The sequence below is a fragment of the Microcebus murinus genome, chromosome 20 (genome assembly GCF_040939455.1).
Source record: "Microcebus murinus isolate Inina chromosome 20, M.murinus_Inina_mat1.0, whole genome shotgun sequence".
Classification (NCBI taxonomy): domain Eukaryota; kingdom Metazoa; phylum Chordata; class Mammalia; order Primates; family Cheirogaleidae; genus Microcebus; species Microcebus murinus.
In genome coordinates, this window is record NC_134123.1 from 4,038,512 (window position 1) to 4,052,906 (window position 14,395).

At 57.6% G+C, this 14,395-nt stretch overlaps 1 long non-coding RNA gene across 1 annotated transcript; it reads left to right on the forward strand.

Moving 5' to 3' along the window:
• Nucleotides 1-10,378: 10,378 nt before the first annotated feature.
• LOC105884757 (uncharacterized) lies at nt 10,379-13,728 on the forward strand. Its single transcript, XR_001160347.3, has 5 exons — nt 10,379-10,486; nt 11,174-11,301; nt 11,776-11,920; nt 12,936-13,042; nt 13,640-13,728. It is a non-coding gene; the product is annotated as an uncharacterized LOC105884757 (long non-coding RNA).
• The last annotated feature ends 667 nt before the right edge of the window (nt 13,729-14,395 follow it).

The window sequence follows — 14,395 nt, forward strand, 5'->3', positions numbered from 1 at the left end:
AGATGAGAGAAAAGAGGATTTTGTTGGCTTGAATTTGTTTCACGCTGCAGCCTCACTTGTAAAGGCTCCTGTTTCAGAGCGCGGCACAGCCCATCCGCGTGCCGGCGCAGCTTCTCCGCTGGGCAAGTGCGGAGGGGCGACCGCGCGCGGGGCTGGGTCTGAGGCGGCGCCACTGGCACTGCTGTCCGGTGTGTTCGCTGCTGGACATCAGGCTGCAAGTTGGTCCTTGGGAAACAGAAAGGTCAAATAGGCTTGGAAAACACTGCTCGGCCTAGTGCCGCTCCCTTGCCCCAGGGGACTTCCTATGTGCCATAGCACAGCAAAGGCTCCGAGAAGTCTGCGTCGAGGGGCCATGTCCACCCGTGTCCACCTGGCGTTCCCATGATAACTGGCCACAGTCCCTTTACTTGGATTTCACCCCAGCAGCACTGGCCGCACTACGGGGTCGCCGGGCGCTCTCCTGCGGGACAGAACCTGGGACGGGGACCGCCCCGACCTCGGTCTTCCCCGCTCCGTCGCTGCTCACTGCGCAACCGTGGCCAGTCCCCCGCGCAGGGCCTCGACCTGGCCCCGTGCGGAAGGGGGCCCGCGGAGGCACCAGCGCGCCTCGGCTCTCGCACGAAGCCGTTTCGCACAGCTACACAGTATTTTTAAAAGCTAGGCGCACGGAGCCCTTGTGGGTCAGACCGAGCGGGCGTCGGCGCGTGAGCGGTGCGGCGGGCGGGGGCGTGGGCGCGTGAGCGGTGCGGCGGGCGGGGGCGTGGGCGCGTGAGCGGTACGGCGGGCGGGGGCGTGGGCGCGTGAGCGGTACGGCGGGCGGGGCGTGGGCGCGTGAGCGGTACGGCGGGCGGGGGCGTGGGCGCGTGAGCGGTACGGCGGGCGGGGGCGTGGGCGCGTGAGCGGTACGTGGGGCGGGGGCGTGGGCGCGTGAGCGGTACGTGGGGCGGGGGCGTGGGCGCGTGAGCGGTACGTGGGGCGGGGGCGTGGGCGCGTGAGCGGTACGTGGGGCGGGGGCGTGGGTGCGTGAGCGGTACGGCGGGCGGGGCGGGGGCGCGTGAGCGGTACGGCGGGCGGGGCGTGGGCGCGTGAGCGGTACGGCGGGCGGGGCGTGGGCGCGTGAGCGGTACGGCGGGCGGGGGGGCGTGGGCGCGTGAGCGGTACGGCGGGCGGGCGTCGGCGCGTGACCTGCGCGTGACTGCGCGGGTGGGGCAGGAGGGCCAGTGCTGGCCATCCTCCCCTCGCTGTGAAGACAGGGAAAGAGTCCCGCGACGCAGGGGACCTGGGGCCCGATGGGCAGCCCCTCTGGTCACTGCGTGCTCCCAGCAGACCCTCCGGCCTGGCGCTCCCTCTTGTGTGACCGCAGGGCTCAAATGTCCTGCGATTAAGGAGAGGCTGTGCCCGACTAGTCCTCTTGGTCTGGAAGGTTCTGGCATCCCAGGTGACCAGCTCTCCTTGGGTGTTGGAACCTCTTTTGGTAAACGGTCCACTGGCTCCTGCTCCCACGCAGCGGCCCCGACGCGGCCTGGTGGAACCTTCACAAGTCTGCGACAGCAGCAGTAGGTGGGACAAACTGGCCCCCAGTTACACAGCCCCTCACAGCTGGCTGGGTCAGCCAGGGGTGGCCAGTCCGCAGAAAGGCCGGTCCCCGGGCGGGCCAGCAGACTAGAGCAGTTTGGCGGGTGAGCTCCGCCACCCAGGGCTTCCTAGAGCACTGGCAGCGGGCCAAGCCATCACAGCCTGTCTTTGAGGCCTTTGAACTTGAGCTATGGGGACTGAGAAGGCTGCAGAAGGAGTCACATGAGAAGGGGGAGGCCCAAGGGGAACAGGCCAAAGGGGAGGCAAGAGGCGGCGGCCGTGGAAATCAGAGAGCCCAGGGGAAGCGCAGGGGAGTCAACGCAGTGGGCCCTCGGGCTGGGGCAGTGGACACTAGGGCTGGGGAGTCCGGGGTGGCCCCACTCGGGGTGGTAGCAGTCCAGGTGCTAGAGCTGCCCCTACCTGCCTGTCCGTGTGGGGTCCTGGAGGGGCTGGCCAGCTCCGCCGCTCCGCCCGGTGCCCGACACTGATCCTGTGTAGCCCCCGCGTCTGGGCCTGGAAACCAAACCGAAACGCACGCACCTCTGCTTCCAGCTCTGCTAACCACCTCCGCTCATTCGGTGAGCTGTCCGCTCACCCAGGCCAGCCGGGCCGCTGCTCCAGCGCCCTTCCGGCCCGGCCTCTCATCCGAGGAGACCCGAGGTGACCCAGATCCTCACCCCCTCCCTGTCTCCTGTCCTCTCGGTCCGCCCTCCCCTTCCCCCTCCCGTCCCCATCCCCGTCTTTCCCATTCTCTCAACAAGACTTCAGAGCAGCTCGGAGCGGGACTTGGAGGCAGCGACGCCCTCTACACAAGCTGTCTGACAAGGCGCGGGAGGGTCTACGTGATCAGGAGCCGGAGAGAGTCCTGGAGGAATCTGTCAAGCAGCGCCCCACACCAGGCGCGCGCCCGCTGGCCGGGCTGCCAGTCTCCGTGGGTGCCGGAGGGAGATTTCTACCTGTTCATGCACTGAAGGAGTTGCTGTCCTGTCAGTGCTGCCGGGGCAGAGCGTCCGGGGACAGCTGGTCGGCGGGTCTGAGGCTGGAGGCGCCGCCGTGGGCCGGGCGGGTCTGAGGCTGGAGGCGCCGCCGTGGGGCCGGGCGGGTCTGAGGCTGGAGGCGCCGCCGTGGGGCCGGGCGGGTCTGAGGCTGGAGGCGCCGCCGTGGGCCGGGCGGGTCTGAGGCTGGAGGCGCCGCCGTGGGCCGGGCGGGTCTGAGGCTGGAGGCGCCGCAGGGGGCCGGGCGGGTCTGAGGCTGGAGGCGCCGCCGTGGGCCGGGCGGGTCTGAGGCTGGAGGCGCCGCCGTGGGTCGGGCGGGTGGGAGGCTGGAGGCGCCGCCGTGGGGGCCGGGCGCGGCTCCCGCCGCAGAGGCAGCGTGTGGCAGGCCGTGCCCCGGTCTGCAGGCGGCCACGTGCTGGGCAGTTCAGGCACATCACGGCAAGCCGCAGTGGTGGTAGGTCGCTAGGAAACTGCCCAAACCCTGCAGCCCATGAACTTCTTGACCTTATTTAGGTTTACCTGGTTGCCAGTGATGAAATCACTCTGGTTAATCTCAATTTTTAAGAAAGTTTTACATTCTACAAGGATCTGGGATTGTTCATAGGAAGAGCATGACGATGAGCTCGGGGGAGACGAAATCGGGCAGGTTCTGTTGGTCGAGGGGACAGGCGTCTGTCTGCTCAAGGCCCCGCTAGGGAAGCTCATCAGCTGGGCCGTCTGGTCCTTGTGTTCCTCTGCCCAAGTTCAAATACCGTGACGGGGACTCGGGGCCCGGCTGTGATGTGGCTGGCCCTCTTGCGGAATGGCCTGTGGTGCTCCACCTCAACCACATGGCATGTGATGAGGAGAGGGCGGCTTCTGCAAAGGAAACCCAGGTCTGCCACCAGCACGTGGCAGGGAGCACGGACACCGGGCAGCCCGGAGCTCCGTCTCCCCACCATGACGTCGCCCCCTGCGTTGGTCTTTATTCAGCCCTCCCTGCTCCCACGACATGGCCCCCTGGGTGGGGGGTCTTCCCGGGCGCCACGCCTCCATTCAGTCCTCCCTCCATTCGTTCGGTCGATGAGAACACAGGAGCACCTGGCAGCCGCTGGGCGGGAGCTCGGGCTTGGAGCCCCTCTGACCCCAGCGTCCTCTCTTGCCCCTTCAGCCCCTGGCTTGGTGAAACTCCCCTGTGTCTCCTCCTCTCAGTCTGTCCCTCTGACCAGTGCTCCGGCCTGGCCAGGCCTAGGCCCATGCCGCGCAGGAAGGGTGAGAAAGCGTCCGGAGAAACGTGGCTGTGCCAGTGAAGGCTCGCGGGCCGCTTTGCCGTCAGCGCCTGTGAGTGTCCACGTCCGCCACTCACGCGGGACTGGCTGATTTGGATGATGGGAGGGAGAGGAAGGGTCTGGTGTCTGGAGTGCTGATGAAGGCAGCTCCGTGGTATGATGGTGAAGGTGGACCCCGGCCCCTAGGGGAGGTGGGGAGCACACAGATGGCGGTGAAGAATGGGACAGCATGACGCAGAAAATGACAGGTGATTTGAAGTCCGAAGGCCTTGCATGGTGGCCCAACCACACCCCCCCCCCAGGGGCGCAACCTGGGGTCCCTACCAGGGCTGTTTCCTATGTCCTGCCCAGCTGGAAAATCCCAGCCCTCAGATCTGATGTTTTCCTTCTACTCCGGATGACCTTGGATCCACATTTCCTCTTTATGCCAAAGCCAATGGAAACAATCCCAGCAACCTGTCACTTAAATCAGAGGAGATTTATTACTTTCAACCAGGGAGAAGCTCGTTACACGAGGAATATCAGACATGCCCAGGAAGGTGAGGGCTGCCTCGGGGCGTCCCTGCTGCCTGCTGGGGCTCAGCAGTCGCCAGACCACGCCTGTGCCTTCACAGCGCTGTCACTGAGGGCTAGATAAGGTCGTGACCCTGGCGTGGAGCCTAGAAAGAGAACTCTGGGTTCTGTTCTCGGAGGGAGAGGGGCTCTTGCGTCTGGCACTCTGACCTGCCTCTCCTACAGCTGGCTACGCTCCGTTTGATCGCTTCTGCAGAGCTGCTTCCAGTGCCCAGGACACCTGTTCCCTGCTCAGTCCACAGTGCGAGTAGAATGTGACCGTCCTACACACCAGCAGTCGGGAAGGGCTGCCAAGGCGCGTGTTTGGGGGACCCCAGGAAGTCGAGGGGACGGGGATCAGCGGTTGCACTTCCCAGTGCGGTTGGCGGTACGAGCAGACGTGGGAGCAACAGGGAGTTAAGAGTTCAGTGCTGTGCAGAGGCCCAGGGGAGCTTTGTTCTCTTTGACGGACACAGACGCCTCTCTGATATCTCTTTAGGCTGTGGGCCAGGGCTGTTTCCTGGGACACAAAGACCAGAACAAAAGTTGTGGTGGGCACAGCGCTCCAGGCATTCAGAATGGCAGGTACCAAGTTTTAAAATCATGTCTGGTGTCAGTGCCAAGCGTTACAAACAGCCTGTGGAGAACTGCAGTGAGTCACGTGGTGTCGTGAGCATCTGGAAATGATGCCTGCTGTGGCGAGGACTCAACGATTTCATAGATGGGAAAGGGTGGTGGAAACCACTGTGCACCATGCACATGTTAGTCGTGTGGTCAGACAAGGAAGGGCAAGGGGAGGGACAGTCCAAACTGGCCTTGCCTGCCCTCGCTGGGTGGAAAGGTCTCTGATGTCAAGGGTCCGTCTAGCCAGCCCCGTGTCCCTGCGACCAAACCCTGAGTTCTCTGAGGGCGGGACCCTGACTTTCACTCTGTCTGTGCATTTGTCAGTGCTTAGCAGAGAATCAGGAACACAAGGCAGGCTCAGCAAACACCTGGGAAATGAGCTAATAATAGAAAGAATGAAATGCAGAATTAAAACCACAACATATCAAACCAGAAGAAGGACCACCATGGCAAGCACACGTGCCTCCAGGGGCCTGGCAGCCTGCGTGGGCGAGGCGGCCGGATAGAGCGGTAGGGAGTGGCGGGGCCTGGGGTGGCCTGGAGGGCACGGGCTGTCTCTGCAGGACAGCTGCTCCTCTTCTTGAGCTGGAACATGTACCCAATAGTGCCAGATCTTCTGAGTTTTGGGGAAAAAAGCCTAAAATCTACATGTGAAAAAAATGATGACTCTCCCCATTTTTAAAGTGCAGGCAACTAATCCAAGTATTAGAAACAAGAACATTGTATAGAGCACTCAAAGCCTGTCTGCTGGCCAGGTTTGGTGTGAGAACCACCTTATGAGACCTCAGGCTTCCTCGGATGGGGAGACAAAGGCCCAGGGACGAGAGGGACTTGCCGCAATGCGGAGCTCCTGACAGCAGACGGCTTGGGGTGGGGGACGGCAAGTTAAGCAGCCGAAGCATCCTGTGCTTCTTGGGAGGCAAGGCGCCTTCCTCCCCTCGCTGGGCCTGAGCTGTGGTCCAGCCGCCGCAGGAGGCTCTGGAAAGGGCCGGCCGGGCACGGATCGACCCGCCCTGAACAGGTTGCCTTATTAACAGCGCGCCCTGGGCCCCTGCCCACTGGCCGGCGCAGCGAGGAAGGCGAGTGGCCGGAGTGCAGAGGACGGGGCTTCCGAGAGCAGCGGCTGTGCAGGCTGGTAGCTGTGGGGCGGGCGGGAGAGGGCAGGGCAAGGGCGCAGAGGCGCGGCGATGAGCACTGGGCGATGAGCCTCACTGTCTGTGAGGCCCTCGCAAACCGCCCCTCCCTCCACGGAGCTGCTGCCGAGGCCGGGATGATTTGTTTGCCCACAGATCCAGGGGGGTGACCGGCAGCTCGCGCACTGGCTGGGAATGGCTTGTTAAAGGGGAAACGAAATCGGCCGCCACCCTCGGAGCTGCCGGCGCGTCTGTGGGAGTTGTTTGCTCTGCTTTACTGAGTGGGTGGCTCTTGCCATCGTGGTGGCAGAGCGCTGCTCGACAGAAGGCACAGGAAGCCATGTGGCCCGCAGCCCACGGCCAGGGCGCGGGCAGGGCCGCAGTGCTGGAGGCGGCGGCAGCTCTCCCCTCCTGCAAAGCCAGACTCCGCTCTGTGTGTCGGGGCCTGGGGCCACCGGCCCGCCTGGGGAAGCCCGCACAGCGGGGACCCTCTAAGAAAAAAGGACACAAAACCGGGTGTGAGAGTGAATGTTGATTTGGAGCTTAAAAAGGAAATTATAATGAATAAAACAATTATAAAAACTTGTCAAGCACCACACACATCAGAAAAGTCGCGTAGTGTCTGTGGTGACTGCTGATGCACCTCGAGAATATTTTTTCGGTTCTCTCTGTGTTTTGGCTTTGTCCCGCTTTGTTGCTTGTGTACATGCCGTCGAGTGCAGATCGTTTCTCGACAGAAATGAGGCTGAGAGCCCAGGCCCCATTTGCGGCTCCCGCGTCCCTCGCTCTCCCCCGGCTGAGCACGGCTGGACATGCCCACCTTGTGACCTGACTTCTGGCCTGTGTCCTCGTGCCGTGACACGGGGCCAGTAGGACTATCGCTGGGAGCCATTTCTGCACCAGAAGAGCAGGAGCTCAGCTCCACATGAGATCAGCTGGGAACTGTGTGATGTGCCCCTTTGTACTCACGCTGGGGGTGACTCCAACACAACCTCTTCCTGGCCAGCTCCCCAGACACCCATGGGTCTCCAGCATTGCCTGACAGGAGCACGTCGCAGGGCAAAGGAGCAGCAGTCTTCACTGATGTGGTTCAAGCATCTTACTTTTGCACGTTGTACAAAACATCCAAGCATGTGAACACATAGCTTGTGCCTCTTCCAGGGCCCCGGAGGGCTGTGTGCGTGGGCATTCCGGGCTTCCCCAGCTTCATCGTGGCTTCACTTCCGCAGCAACCAGACTCTGCCAACCCTGTCTTCTCTCTCGCCTTCTCCTGAAGCTCCTCAGATTGGCAGAGTGGGATTCAAACTCCCAGCCCTGGCCCCGGGCTGGCTGTGCAGCTTTCGGGAGACCCCCAGCCCTATCTAGCCTGTGCCGCCTTGCCTAGATGTTGAGAAAATTCAGCCGCAAAAACAAGGTGGGTTTTGGCCCTTGCATAAGATGTGCATTTGGCAAAGGGAAGAGCAGAATCAGGTGGAATAAGAAAAAGCATCATTTTAGCAGCTGCAACAGCCCTTTGCGAAACACTTTACTCAGTCTATCATGTGGAACACTAGTTAGCTGCTCAGACAACAGAATTTATTGAGCACCTGCTGTCTACTAGACACTGGTCCAGGGAATAAGCCCCAAACAAGACAAGCCTCTGCCCTCGTGGAGCTTGTATTTCAAGGAGGGGCTGGGGCTGGAAGACCCTGAGAAAGACTGGCATCATTCCAGGTGCGGGGCAGACACTAAGTGCAGGCTCCTGGCACAGAGGAGGCAGGGGCTGGTGAAGCAGGGCAGCGATGACCTTCCTGGGGCGGTGACCTTTGAGTCGAAGCCTGAACCATGAGGAGGGAGGGTGTGGGCAGCTTGGAGGAGGAGGTGTCCAGTGGGGCCCCGTCCCCACCAATCCTGTGGGTTTGGGGGCAGATGGAGGGCTGGGTTGGGGGCAGCACAGTGGGTAACAGAGGATAGCAGGAGATGGGTTTGGTGAGGGAGGAGGGCTGGAGTGCAGGGCCTTAATCCCGGGTCGGAAGCTGGGATTTTATTTAAATTGGGCTGAGGAGCCATGGAAGGGTTTCAAACAGGGGAATGACAGGATGTGCTCTGAATTTTAGTAAGATAATTCTGGCTGTAAGAAGAGTCTTTTACTTAGGTTTAAGAGCAAAGCGGAGAGACCAGTTTGGAGACCATTGCATCCTTCGAGCTGAGAGATTATGGTCGCTTGGCTAGGGCTACAGAGGTGGAGGTGGAGGGAATGGTTGATGCAGGGTGTATTTGGAGGCAAAGCCAGTATGATTAATACTTGAACTAGCTGTGGATTTTGAGGAAAACAGAGGATAACTCCTACGTTTTTATTCTTTGACATGAAAAGCTGGGTGAATTCTGGCAGCACTGAAAAGTTGAGGGGCTTTGAGGGTTGGGGCTTCCGTGTCGCGGCGGCAGATTGGGGAGGCGAATGGCTTATCCATTGCTGTGTAACAAATCACCCCCAAACTTAGTGACTTCAGGCAACAGTACTTATTTGTTCTCTCACAGTGCCTGTGGGTCAGGGATTGGGTGTTAGCTTGGGCACCTCATGAGGCTGCAGCCATGGAGACGTGACTGACACCACAGGACTGCCGGGCGCCTTCAGGGCGTGGCGGTGGCATCCCCAGAGGGAGCACAGCGGGAGCTGCAGGTTCTTTGTGACCTGCCCTTGGGAGTGACTCACTCTCTTCTGCAGTACCTATTGGTCACGCTGTCGGCTCTGCTGCATAGAGGAGGGGACCACACAGGGATGTCACGCGTGCCCGTCCTTGGCACATCCACTGGACTCTTTCAGTCGTAAGTGACAGAAAACACAGTTTAAAGCAGCTTAAAATGAAAAGAAACCATTGGCTTACACGAAGGTGAAGTGTAGATGGTCCCATCCTGGAGCTCAAATGATGTCATTGGGACTCAAATATTTTTAAATTTCAGAATATTATGGGAGTACAAATGTTTAGGTTACATGTATTGCCTTTGCCCTGCCCGAGTCAGAGCTACAAGTGTGCTCGTTCTTTCCTTTTCTTGGCTCCCATTGTCCCATAGGCAACTCCTAAAGGTGGCATGATAGCTCCAGCCTCACGAGCTTTAGATGCTCACAATGCTACGCTGGGCTGAAAGAGAGCCTTTTCTCCCCACAGCGTGCACGGCGCGTCCTGGGCCTGATGTCCATTCCTACTGGCTGGGTCACACTGCAACCTCCTGCAGCTGGCAAGTGGGGCCAGACCCCTCGAAAGGACTTGGATCAGGAAACAGATAGAGATAGCACTGTCTGCTCCGAAGGCACAGTGGTGGCTGAGGCCAAGCATGCTCCCTCATGGAGCTCACGGTCCCGGGAGAGCAGGTGCACACATGTGAATGACCAGGGTGCAGGTGAGAAGTGCAGTGCTCAAGGGCGGAGTGTGCTGGTGAGAACATGGGAGGGGCACCTGACCCTGCTCTGGATGCGGTTCTCTGGGTGGGGTGGCACCTGAGCTGAGGCTTACAGGATGAGAAGGGGTTAATCAGGGGAAGGGAAAAGGCAAGTATGTTCCCAGCAGAAGTCACAGCATGGGAGAAAGCATCAAGAAAGGCGTCAAGAAATAGCAGAGTAGGACTGAGTGGAGAACTGCAGCCAGTTGCCTGATTTCAGACAGTTACAGCAGAAGTGACAAAGAGATGATCCAGCCTGGGCAGTCAGGCTGGGACCACAGGTTTGAATGTGCCCCCCAAAGGCATGTGTTAGAAACGTAATCCCCAACACAGCCCTCGTAAATGCATGAATGCTGCTTCTAAAAAGGCTTGAGGCGGCAGGTTGGGTCTCTTGTTCTCTCATGCCCTTTCTTTGCCCTTTCCACATGGGATGATGCAGCAGGAAGGCCCTTGCCAGATACTGGCTTCTCGATCTTGGACTTCCCGACCTCTAGAACCATGAGCCAATAATTTCCATTCATTACAAATTATCCAGCCTCAGGCTTTCTGCTGTAGCAGCACAAAACAGACTAAGCCAACCCCAAAAGGCCTTCCATGCCACAGTGAGGGGTTTGGACTTCCCCTTGGAACATGAGAGCTCATGGTTAGGAAGTGGACAACCCCATCAGGTCTCCCCTTTTCAGCGGGTCTCTTGAGCAGAGGATAGAGGCAGTGTAGCCAGGGCCAAGACTGAGCCTGAGGGGTGGGCAGTGGGAAACTGTGGTGGTGACAGCCCAGGCAGGGTGTGAGTGGGTCTGGAGGACAGAGGGGCAGTTAAACTGACAGGAGGAGGCCGTTTGGAAGGCAAGGGAAGGACCAGCCAGTGCTAGCGATTGGCTGGAAGGAGGAAGAAGACCTATGGATCATTTGGGCTGTGTGATGGGTAAGGAAGGTGAAAGTGGCTCCATTCCTTGGAGTCCAGCTTTCAGTGACTGTCCCCAAGGAGTCCTTGTGTGTGTCCCAAAGGGCCATCACAAGGAAGGACTCTGCAGTGTTGTTTGTAACTGAAAAAACAAAAATGGTATAAATGCCCTCCAATGGGAATAGCTAAACTAATTATGGTACATCAGCCTGTGGGACATTATATAACAGTTTGAAAGACCAAGGCAAATAATCTGAATGTGGAAAGACAGCCAAGACATCCTCAGTAGGAAAAGAGTGGGTTGTCAAATGATACCTAGACTATAACATCATTTAAGTAAATGAAAACAGACACATGTATCTATATATCTAAGTGTGTGTGTATGCACATATGCAAATGTATCTGAAAAGATCTGGCAGCAGACAAACAAATTATCAAGGTTGCTTGCCTCCAAAAAGCAGATTGGGAGTGAATGGGTTATGGGTCGGAGGGATGTTCGTCCTCTCTGTAATGTGTGGGTGTTTACGGTGGGATTGCTGTTGAGTCGAGGAGCCTGCAGGACCTCAAGTGGAGAGGTCCACCAGGCAGTTGGATGTATAGCTCTGAGGCTCAGAGAAAATTCAGATTGGAGACTTATTCAGTACGTGCATACTGCAAAATGCTGTATATGTTCATATAGTCTCTTAACAAGACTGCTTTGGTTTCAAGAATCAGAAAACTGCTCACGCTACTACAGCAGAAAAGGAGGATGCTTTACGAGGACATAGAGCTGACACCCCAAGGCAGCAGCGTGGCCAGCTCTCAGCAAAGCCGACCCGGGACTGCAGGGCCACCAGGTGTGCAGCCCACTTCCCTGCGCCGCACACTCCCTGCGGTCTGGGGAGGGCTTGCTAAAGACCTTCCCCTGCCCCAAAGCACAGGGTTGGCCTAGATGGGGTCTTTCCCTTCCAACGCCAGAATTCTAGAGGTTATAAACTGTGTCTCTAAACCGTAACAGTGCCCCCCGTCCTCGGGGAGAAGACGCTCACCCTGACCTGAAGCAGCCAGGCTGCGTCCCCCTGTGGGCCCCGTCCCAGGTGTGTGTCCGCTGGGGCGCCGCGCAGCCTGCCCGTCCCACTCCTCCTCCCCACGGCTGGGCCGTGCGGCTGCACCTGTCTGCTGACAACTCCAGGAGGACCAGGGGCCACGTGGCGGGCTGGGGAGCTGCGGAAGCTTCCCTGTGACTCACTGCTAATAAGTTGGCGAGACTGGCAAGTCCTTCCTGCTTCGTTACTGACAGCTGTGTCCTCGTCTTGATTTATCATTGCCAGGCCTACCTGAGCCAGGAGTGGAGATGAACACAAATCAACGCTCGGCGACCTGGGAGAGTGGAGACGTGACAGCAGGAGGGGACGTGGGGTCAGGGGGTGGGGGCAGGATGAGGACAGGCCCAGGCAGGCCTCCTCGGAACCAAAGGTAGGTCCCCAGGATTGCCTTTCCTTCTCTCCTCTGGGGAGGAGTGAAGATAGGACTGTCTTCTTTCTGGCCACAGAGAGAACGTAGCCCATGAATAAGCTTGTGATGCTGCATGTGGCTCTGCCAGTCTCAGGCTGGTGACAGATCTTAACCAAGACCCATCTCTGCACACCCCTGGGACGCCAGCAAAATTATCTCCAGTCTGAGGTCATGTACTCTGCCCTTGTTATCCCTTCCAGAAACACTGCAGCTAGCGCTGCGACCAGCAGTTCCCGGATGTGGGCTGGCCAGAAGGGACTGGGCCACTGCATGTGCGCCCTGGGGCAGGCCCTCCACAGCACCCAAAGACCTCCTGTCTGCTCGCAATCCCTGGATTTACCACTTCGTTGCAAATATCAGCAATTTGTCCCCATGCCTTTTGTCTCCCCTGAGAATCCGGTTCCGAGACCCGGCAGAGCCTCCCAGAGCACGGGGGCGAGTGCCACATCACCAGGGCACTCAGGTCAGGCGGGTCTGGGCAAACGGTCGCTGGAGATTTGAGTAATGACCCTTTAAGATCCCTTCCCAGGTGAGCTCTGGGACACCAAGCTGAGAAGCCCTGGAATAAAAACAGTAAAGCATTGGTGTTCACTGGGATGGCCATTTGGCAGGAAAAACAAAATCAAGAGGGTCCCATTATATACTAAGGATCCAGGACTGCGCGCCCTGTCCTTGGTGACAGGTCATGCCTCGAGCCTTGCTCACGTCATTGTCACTCAGCACTGCACTTAGGCCCAGAGTACAGTAGGCACTGAATCGTGTTTCCCGAGTCCATGAACAGAGAGCCGCTGAAAGAGCAGGATGCAGAGGTGGGTGGTCAGCACACTGGCCCAGAGAATTTAGGCTCCTACAACAGAGCCCTTGACCTCTGTACCCAAATGCATTCCTGACATCTGCACTTGGGTGTCAAATAAAGATCTCAAATGTCAGACATCTAAGACAGGACTTTTGATTTCTCTTGTCATCCTCATCTCAGGAGTGGACACGACATCCTATCAACCAGTTGCTCAAGTCAAAACCTAAGAGCCACCTGCGAATCCTCTGTTTGTATTTCTCCCCTATCACACGGATCAGCCAGTCCTGGTAACTCCACCTCCAGAACACACCCGGATTCCATCCACTTCCCACCCTTTCTCTGCTCCTGTCCCGGCTCAAGCATTCAGATCCCCAGCGGGACCAAGCTGTAGCCCTCCAGTTGTTTCCTCGGCTTCTCCCTCCATGCCACCCCACCCCAACAATCCCTCCCCTATGCGGTGGCCAGAAAGACCTTTCGGAAACGTATATCAGACGATTATTTCCCATCACAATTTCTTATTATAAAGTCCACAAGTTCCTATGTGATGTTCATCTTGACTAGTTCTTTGACAATCTCCTACCACCCTCCCTGCACTCACACATTCTGGCCATTCAGACATTCGTTTTCAGTCTTCCAGCCAAAACTTATTTTCCCCCAAAGGCCTTTGTACCTGTGGTTTTTTGTACCTGGGACTTTCCCTCAGGCCTTCCCAGAATTGGCTCCTTGTTTACATTTAAATCTCAGCTCAAACACTTCCTCCTCCTCCTCTCTCTCTTTTCAGAAATGCTTTTCTGATCTTTAGCAGCCTTTAAAAAATTTTCATTATAGCATTTTCACTATCTGATATTATCTTATTCACTTGTTTATCTTCTGCTTCTTTCTAGCAGAACGCAAGCTCCATAAGCTAGTCTCCAGTGCTTACTGCTGTACCTTCAGGGCCTGGAATAGTGCTTGGTACCCGGTAGGCACTCAATGAATATTTACTGAGCAGCTATGGCCTGGAACGCAGTTGCTCCAGTCAGAACACTAATATGGAGGCTGCGTGGCCACACTTCTTATTCTAATGGAGCAGGGGCCACTGTCTTGGTGAACTGAGCTTGACCTTGGCATCAGACGAATCATGGTACTACCAGCAGGAAGACACAGCTTTGGGACGAGGAAAGAACTCTGCCAGGACAAACCTTCACCTGCTGCCAGCCTCTCGGTCCTCCCAGCCTTGTCATCTGTCCTGCTTTTTGCATTTTGTTTCTATCTATTTTGCCCATCCACTTTCTGGGACAGGCCTTAGCTTTGGCTTTCCAAAACCCATGCCATGATTTGGAAGCTGATTTTTCTGACTGCAAAGCCAGGCCAGGCTTGAGGAAGCCTAAATTGCAAAAAAAAAAAAAAAAAAAAAAAGAGAGAGAGAGAAAAAGAAGAATAAAATCGAGCTTTCATCAGAGAAAATAAAACTTGTTGTATTGATTGGAGCAAGGGTAGGAAGGGTAGGAGGTGGAGGGGGAACAGAAAACAGCCAGAAACTCCCATTTCTGTATGATTACAATCAACTCGGAGGTTTGGCTTCTCTGTTTCATTACACTGGGGGAAAAGGAAAGAGCCAACTTTACACCCCTCCACAATCTAACACAGCCGCAGGTAAT